The following is an 8,965-nucleotide window of genomic DNA, read 5'->3' as shown; positions in this document are numbered from 1 at the left end:
CCCCATTTACAACCGTCTCTCTCCTTGATTTAGTACAGTTTGTGCATAATTAGATCTGTTCCCTCATTGTGCTGCGGAGAGCAGCAGTGATGGAGAGCGCGCGTGTGCATTTTATACGCTTGTTGGGTGTTTAGCGAAAGCATCTGTGATTTTTCCTGTCCCTTGTGATTAGGTAATTGGTCTAAACAGGAAGATTGGGCCTTCGCTTGGCCTAACGATGCTCCCGCTCCTTCGTGTTTCCATGTGCTGTGAGGGGAGCCACCAGCTGGAGCTGTGGCACCGCCTGCGGCCTACCCGCAGCCTGAGGCCTGTGGGGGCCGGGGGCCAAGCACCATGGTGCCTGCAGGGCCCCGGGGGGCAAGATGGAAGGGAACACCACAGGTGTCACCTCTCCTGTCCTGGTAAGCAACACGGCCCTGCAGGTGCCCCGGTTCTGCTGCCCTACAGTGGCTGGTGGAGGGCACGGGGCGGTCATGTTGAGGTGCAAGTCCCTCAGGGACGGGGCAGCATGTTCCTGTGCCTCACCGCCCTCAGAGGAAAGAATTTCTCCCTCCTATCTAAACTAGAAGCACCCCCTGTTCTGGTGGCTCAGAGACGAGCCGGTAACCAGTAGTGTGATGATATATTGCATTGTGTTTCCCTCTGGGGTTTGTGTAGACCCTACCATAACGTGGCAAAGCTTCCCCTGGAGCGTTCAAGAGCCCTTGTGCAACACAAGCAGGGCCATAAGCATTTGAATGGCACTGGCCGTGGGCTTTTGGCTGTGGTGGTGGTGGGTGCCTCCCACCAGAGCTGGTGCCTCCGAGCCAGACATGCAGGTGTCTTCAGCACCAGAAAGCAGCGGGGAGGTTTCTATGTGTGCTGCTGCGTGCCTGGAGGGTTTTATCACAGAGTTTCTGGCCTCTTCCAGGTGCCCCAAGGCCTTGTGATGTCCCATAAGAGCTGCAGCCATCCCTTCCCCACTCACCGGGGATGGAGGAATGGGGGCAGGTTCTCAGCCCAGCCTTCCAGCAGCCTAACATTATAAACTCTGGCAGGTTTTTGCAGCTCAGGCCCATCAGCAGGCTGTGCTGCCCATCAGCAGCTCATGAGGAGCGGGACCCGGGCTGCTGCAAACCACCACGCGTAGCTGTTTGCTCAGCACCGACTGCTGAGCGCTTCCTTCACTCCGGTCGGGCGTTTTGGTCTCCAGGCGCGTGAGCTGCTGCAAACGTTCTGGGTGGTGGTGATTTTATTCTGTCTTGATGAATAAATTATGAAGTTGCTTCCGTGACTAATTGCTACCACTTGGACTGACTGTCCCTCTGGGTATGCAACGGGAGCAAGTATTTCTCTTTAAAATACACTTGCTGCAGATACTTGAGTTGGGCAAAGCAAAACACGCTCCTGGAGATGAGGAGGTTGCAGCGGAGGTTGAACCTCAAGCGGTGTCCCAGCTGGGCTGAGGGTTTGCAGAAATCTTTCAGGCTTTTGCTGCCACAGCCGCAGTGTGAGCTCTGCGTGCTGGAGGCTGCTGTAACACGCTGCTCGTGTCTTGGTTTGGTGCACGGGGCTTTGTGACCACGTGGGGATACTTTTATCTGTTTGTGTGTTGGGTTTGCTTCTGAATGGGTGTAGGCTGGAAACCAATGTGCTGCAGGATCCGTGCTTCAGGTAGGGCTGATGGAAAGCAGCTGGGGCCGATGCCTCCTGTGCAGACCTGTGGAAGAAGGGGGTGGTGTCAGGGAAAACGGTGAAGCCCGAAGCGTTGTGCACTGCCAGCTGCATTACTGGCTCTGCTGGGGCATGGTTCTGTGACCTGGTTCCCTCCCCTGTCCTTGCCTTGGGCTCCCCTTTTACCAAACAACACTGCTGGGTAGGCCTGAGCCTGGCCTCTTGATTTTGGTGCAATCATAAATCTAAGAGCAAGCTGCCGCAGCGTTCGCACCTCCATAACGGGAACCAATTGCCGAGGCAAGGCCAGGGGCCGCCAACACGGGCTGGCGGCCGCGGCGCTGGGCTCCTGCGGCGGGCAGAGGCGCTGGGTCGGGAATGATGAATTGGCAGCTCCCACGTTCCTGCGTCACGCTGGCAAACAAGTGCTTTGTGCCGTCCCTCTGCTTCTAAATGACTTGGGAAAACAAGCAGTGGTCTTTTAAGCAACCATTTATCAAACTGTGTTCGCATAAGAGGAGGAAACCAATTCCATGAGCCATTAGGCAGTCCCGCTCACCGCCCTAACGCAGCAGCCCGTGTCTTCAGCTCCGGAGACCGGAGCAGGCTTTACAGCAGATGAGGCACCCAAAGCGTGCTGCTGTGGCTGAGCATCCCAATTAGGGGGGCAATTATTTCCTAGCGATGATTCTGCCATGTTCAGGAGGCCGAACCCTGCATCAGATGCTCTGCATGGCCACCGCAAAGCTTTGGTTTGGAAGCACGGGAGCAGCCCTTGTCAGAGCGAGGGCAGCACAGCTTTCTGCCCCAAACACCCTCCATGTGGTGCTGGGGCACTTCTGGCTGCATTTCCAGGCCTCAGAGAATGAGCTGGTGTCCCTGGGAGCTCCTTGGTGTTTGCAGAAGGCATTTAGAAGGAAAAGAGCAAAAATCCTTTTGACTGTACCAGTCCAGGAAGTTTTAAGTTAATTTTGTGACTTTTCTGGACACGAGTTCTGTGTGTCTTGTGTTTGCTGCCTCAAATACAGACACAAATAGTGACCTATCCTAGGTTTCACCAGCATTGCTTTCAGGGTGCTCGGCTTGCCCATGGCCTCCCCAAATGCTGCATGGCACCAAGAGGGGCACGTGCGTGGAGTGCAGCGGGGAAGGGCTCATCCTGCTGCAAGGGCTCTGGGATGCCAGCAGAGCCCTTCCCTCCCTTCAGTTCTTTTCCTCTGAAATTCTGGGAATCTTTTTTGAGTTTTTCCTGCTTTTTAGAAGAGGGAAACCCATGGCTGGGTCACTGGGCGTAGGGCCCTGCCTTTCCCTGCGCACCCCCATCTGCCGGCACCGCCGGAGGCTGCGGGCAGCAGCAGGGCACCCGCCTGCTCCCGGTCCCACCGTGACCGATGGGGGAGAAACCCTGGGAGCGGACGGCCGTGGTGCCGCACGCTGCCCTTCAGCTGGTGATGCTCTGCAAACCCTTTGGGCTTTTCAGCCCCAGTTTCTCCCCGTCCCCTGCACGCCATCAGACGTGGTGCGTTACAAGTCCGCTGGAGATGAATAACCCCGCAGTTCCCATGGAGACTTGTCCCTCCCGCGGCATCGCCGCAGCACTTCACAGCCTTTTCAGGCTGCGACAAAACATGTTTTCCAGCACGATTTTAAAGGGGGGGGGGGGGGGGGGGGGGCAGTTATTTGCAATGGGGCGAGCTGGCGGGCATGTGCGTCCTTCCTGCTACTTGCTGCCGGAGGGAGCCGGACATCGTCCTGTGGGCCGGGGGATGCTCTGCTTCATTCGCCAGGTTTAGACGGATGAGGGCTCTGCCACCAGGCTTCACATGGCCGCTGTACCCCTAGATCCCCTTCCCGGGGGGCACAGGCTTGCTGCTGGGATGTCCCATAGGTGAAGTGATGCTCAGAATCTGTCCTCGATGCGTAAGAGGATCACGGCTCACTCTGCAGGGCGTCCTGGCTGGCACAAGGTGAATCCTGCTGCGTGAAAGCACCGAGGATCCTGGTTTGGGGTTCGCGACGCTGAGTTGTTGCTCCATAAAAGCTGCTCCCCCTCCAGCCTCTCTCTTTCAGCATCGCCCCCTGCGCTGGTCCTGCCCCAGCCCTGTCCGGCACGAGGGGCACAGCTTCGCTGCTGGAAGCGCCTTCCCAACGTCCGTGCTCTGAGAGAAGGGAGCGAGCATTCGGAGGAGGAATTTGTCCTTTGGGGCTGAAGTCATGGTTTATTTTTAACGTTCGGGTTTCGTAGCGGTGGCCTGGGGCAGCGCGAGGGAAAGATCTTGCCTGGAAGGACTTGCAGAAGGCAAAACGAACCCTCTGCGCACCTGGCGGGACTGAGGACGGAACTGCAAATGGCAGCGGAGAGTAAATAGCTGCGTCTTCCTCCCCAGAGTCTTTTTTTTTTTCTTTTTTTTTTTTCCAGGCTGAGCCAACAGACGGAGGGACACCGGGAGCTGCCGCTGAGGCTGCCTGGGAGGCGTGCTGCCTTGCGCGCTGGCCTCGCGCTCCCTCCCCGCTCGCTTCCCACGCGGCGTAGCCGGGGCTGGCCGGGAGCCAGGCTGTGCATTTCGCAGGGAACTCGCAATTTCAATATTTCCTCGCGTCTGAAGCGGATCGAAAACAAACAGCAAAGGATAGCTCTGGCAAGCGAAATTTGGGAGAGGAAAAAAAAAAAAAAAACACGAGCCCTTTCACTTTGAATTAAGCCTTTTACACTTGTGTTAGTTAAAACCTCAAAACCTGTTTGAAATGGAAAGGCAAACTTGTGGGAACAGAGTGTTTTTGACCTGGAAACTTTCTTCAGGTCGTCTTGCAGGCAAAGCCTTGTCAAAATAGACGTGGCAGCGTACAGCTTGACCCAAATTTTGCCATCTCTGAGTTCGCTGGTGGGGGAAACGTTCCTAGACGCGAAGCAAAGCTCACCTCGTGGACGGTTTGCCCCAAAGCATTTCCGTGCTGTGCCCATTAGAAGCTCTCCCAGCGGCTGCAAGGATCTGTTTGTGAACGTCAAGGTGATTTTTGCTGGAAATCAGCTTCAAAGCCAAAGAAAGGCCTGGCAAAGTGCGCCGACAGGACATGGTGCAAAATGCTGGCTGGCCAGGGAGGGTCCAAGTCTCAAGCAAAGAGCAGCAGCATCTGGGGGCCTAAAAAAGCATGTGCTTTGACATGGCAGGACATCGTCCTCACCAGGCGCCCCGTCTCCACGCAGAGAGGGAATTTGGGGTGGTTTTGGGGCACTTTGGCAGCGGCTGGGTGGGTTTTTTTGTACAGCAGAGCGCTCCTGCTCCAGCTGGCGAGGAGTCTGTCTGCCTGTCTGTCTGCCTGGGCGCCCCGTCCTGGCCCTCCTCCCGTGGCAGCCACAACTCCCGGCTCCTCCAGACCTGCGAGCCCCCTCTCCTTTCCTATTCTGCTTCAAATTTCACGAGAAATAGATGAGTAAACACCGCGTACGTTTGCGTGGGAGCAGCGGCGGCTTGCAGCTTTACGATCCCCCCCCCAGCTGTGATTCATTGCTTTTTACATTTTTTAATCTATTCCCCCGCTCCCCCCTCCCGCTCTCCCTCGCAGCCCAGCAGCTGTCGTTATCAGTGAAGGGGCTCGGTGGTATTTTTGCCATACTCTGCTTCTATTCATCGATTTGTTGAATGAAAACTATTTATCCGGGGCTGACGCGCGACCGGAGCCTTCGGAGAAGCAGCAGCTCGGGGGGGGGGGGGCGTTTTGCTCTGCAAACGAAACAGCCCGGCCAAAACCCCGTGCCATGACGGCCCTCATTCCTTGTCCTAAATCCCAATTTCTGCAGCTTCTCCTTTTCTGCCACCCCTCTGGGGTCTGGGGTCCTGCTGGAGGCAAACCTGGGGCTCCTCCGGGACGTGTGGGCAGGGGGGGGACCGGGAGGCAGCAGCCTCCGATTGCAGAGCCCGTTCCCCCTTTGCATGCTGCGATGCTGGAGCAGCATCTGGGTGTGCTCCTTCACCTTGAAGTCTTTTTTTTTTTAAATTTTATTTCTTTATTATTATTATTTCAAATAAAATCACAGCAGTCCCTGGCTAAATACCTGAAATGACAGGCGCTGGTTTCCTGCCAGCGCTGCTAAAAAAAAAAATAAAAAAAATATCCCGGTCTTGGGCTCCATCAATAGCGGGGTGCAGCTTGAAGGACAGGTTTTGCCTGGGGAATGGGCTGTTGTCCCAGGGATCCAGGAGCCCTTTTTCCCCCCCGGCAATGGGTCCTTTCTTGCGGGCACAATGAGCCCTCTCGCTGCCTTTCTTGCCTTTTCTTCCCCGGCTTTCCCACATTCTGTTCACACCTTCATGAATATTCAGAGGCCATGGGCCATATGAAGCTATTGAGAGCTCTTGTTAACACTCCTGCTAATGACGTGCACCTTCAATGGAAAACAAAAACACAGATAAGAGCTTGTTAGCGGAGACCCTTGTTCCCCACCTAACAAGGTTGCCATTGACTCGGACACTTGTGGTGACACATTGCTTGCTCTCACTGTCGCCTCTTTTGATTTGCGACTGGCTTTTACAGAGGGGTTTTTCTCCCCCCTCCTCCCATTTTTTATTTATTTATTTATTTATTTATTTATTTATTTTATTGTGAGGTTTTAAGCTAATTAAGCAGAAGGTCAGGGCTCCCCTACCAATGCCTGGCGGTGCGGGCAGGAGATGCTCGGCCGCGGCGCGTGGGAACGCGGGGCCAGGAGCAGCGTCGCTCAGCCCCAACCCCAAATCCACAATCCCCAAGGGCTCCCTGCCCGGCCAGATGTCCCCGTAGGCCAAAACGCTGTCCCCAAGGTGATGAGGTGGCTCCAAAATGCTACCAGGCTCCTGTGCCGTGCTCTCAAGATGCTCCTGGGAAACGCTGTTCCCAATTTCTGGCTCTGCAAAGACAGCGGAGCCTCCTCGATGCTGTGGCTCTGCTCCATCCTCTGGCTGTGCTTCGCGCTCCCCTGGCCACCGCTGTTATCCGCGAGGCTTTCATTAGGCCGGACCCACCCATTCGATCCTGCAAGATGCCTGCTTGTTTTTTTTTGTTTTTTTTGGGTTTTTTTTGGCCACACCTCGTTATTTCTGCTATTATGAGGCCCTCGCAGCGTTGTTTGTCATCTTGTCGAGGCCCCTCGGTTTCTATGGATACTGCCTCCTCAGTGGCCAGGCTATCAATTAAAGACAGCTTCGGCTCCCAACTCTTCCCGAGGACTTCGCCGGGAGCCAGAGATAATTTCCCTGAAAAGCCCCGCTCGGCACGGCGTCGCCTTTCCGGCACCGGCCGCTCGGTTGCAGCTCAGCCTGTTCGGGTTTTCGAGGTGCCGCCAGCTCGAGCGCGGGCTCACCTGCCGGGGAAATGAGATCGGGCAGCTGGTGGGAGGGGTTAACACGAAAACACCAGCTAATGTAGGTGACATATAAACAATAACGAGATAACCGTCACAGCAACGTAAGTTAGAGGCATCAGTGAAAAAATCCCTGCCATGGAATCAAAGGTTTTGCTTTCTTGCTGTGAATGCACAAGGAGGGAAAGCCCGAGGCTTTTTTTTCTGCTTAATGCCCAGCTTCAGGACAGGAAAACACGCGATGCTGAGAGGAGGACGAGTGTCTTCTGGCAATGAGACCGCTTGAAACTGTCTTTGCCTCCTACGGAGTGGGACTGGGCTTGTCTGTGGAGACCTCACCTGTGCTCGTGCGGGCATTGCAAGGCTTCTCGGGATGGTTTTGGGATGAGAAGCCCTGGCCGGAGCTAGAGAGGTGGCGCTGGTCCCATTCACCAGCTCTCAGATAGCTGCTTAATTTTTCTTTGCCTTTCTGTAACCATAAATTGTAGATATTTAATGATTTCTCGGAGATCTCAGGAGGCTTCAACCGGCCCAAGAGCCCAAGCGCTGTTTGCGTTCACTCTCTGGGGAGAATTAGTGTCCCGGGGGCAGGAGGCAGCAGGAAAAAGGCTTTGATTTTGATTCGAGTTTTGGCTGGTGATTACAATTCTTTATATACTCTAAACCAGTTTATCTATCCCCAGGTAGATGCGTGCTGCCAGCAGTGCTGCAATATCCATCGAGGGCCGCCCAGAGGTATGAGGAATAAACTCGCGCGTTATTAGCTAATAGAGGGAAGTGATTCGATATGGGTCTCAGAAGCTGGAGTAGATAAATAGGATGATAAATGTTGGCATTAGCAGACGTGACCGACTCCTCTGTCTCTGTGATTTGGTAGTGCCCAGTAATTAAATAGTTGGAGCCTAATGTATTTTAAACTAGAGCCACAGCCCGTAAATCACGCAGATTATGCTCTTCCCCGCTGCGCGCTCTGGCTCGGGAGGAATTCCCATTCCCGTGGTGCAGCTGCTGCCAGCCCCACTTAAACTACGCATCCGTCGGGGCCAGGGATGGCAGCACTGGTCCCGTTGATGCTCCTGGCCAGCAAATCCATCCCGGAGCCCTGCAGTTCTATCAGGCAGCAGACACGGCTCACTTCTAGCTCAGTAGCGCTGCCCCCCATGCTCGGGGTGCCCCCCTTTCCAGCTCGGGGTGTCTCATTTTGGCTGGGGCAGCTTCACGCCTGCCTACAGGTGAAAACACACCTGAGATAAGTAACGACCTTAAAAAAAAACAGCTGAAAAACAGCCTGGGGGGATGAGGTGATTCTGAAACCCATGGTGCGTTGCTGCCAGAGCATCCCCGTTGGGACCCCTCTGCATGCACAGAAAGGGCACCGGCACCTCCTGGAGATGAACGCACAAAGGATTCTGTGAATTTTGTCCCAATTGTGGCAGAGCGATCGGTGATCCCAATCTCATCCGTGTATTTACACTGAGGTTTAGTTTTCTTTGCAGCCAGACGACTACCTTGCACTAGTATGACGTCTCTGTCATACTTCTACATGGGTTGTCCAAGAAGAAAACCCAACAATTTCCAATGCAGCATGAAGCTGCATCAAGGTAAGAGTTATTTTTTCGTCTTTATACAAAATTAGTCTCCATCTCTAATCCTTCTATTGGCCAGACATTATTCTTCTGCAGGAGGTAGGATGTATTACGTGGAGTTTCTCCATTAACATTTAGCAAAGGACAGATTTAAACATTTCCGTGCCATCCAGCCATTTTACACCTTTTAACAACGTTCCTGGATTAGCTCTGGCTTTCATTCGAAAATGTCTCTGCGATACCTGGCATTCACAGACGCCGGTTTGCAAGAGCGCTGTCACGATGCCCCTGCCCACACGCAACGCTGCCTGGACCCACAGAGTGATAAAACCTCTCCTCGCTCTTCCTGGATGTAATTATTTCTAATAAAATCTATTTGTGCCTCAAA

At 54.3% G+C, this 8,965-nt stretch overlaps 1 long non-coding RNA gene across 1 annotated transcript; it reads left to right on the top strand.

The window, feature by feature from the left end:
- Positions 1 to 8,288: 8,288 nt before the first annotated feature.
- LOC308176137 lies at positions 8,289 to 8,965 on the top strand. The gene is made up of 2 exons (XR_013938101.1): positions 8,289 to 8,592; positions 8,674 to 8,965. It is a non-coding gene; the product is annotated as an uncharacterized lncRNA (long non-coding RNA).

Source organism: Anser brachyrhynchus (assembly GCF_964034855.1).
Source record: "Anser brachyrhynchus genome assembly, chromosome: 11".
In the NCBI taxonomy this organism is placed as follows: domain Eukaryota; kingdom Metazoa; phylum Chordata; class Aves; order Anseriformes; family Anatidae; genus Anser; species Anser brachyrhynchus.
The sequence above is the reverse complement of the archived record's forward strand: the minus strand, read 5'-3'. Positions and strand labels throughout refer to the sequence as shown.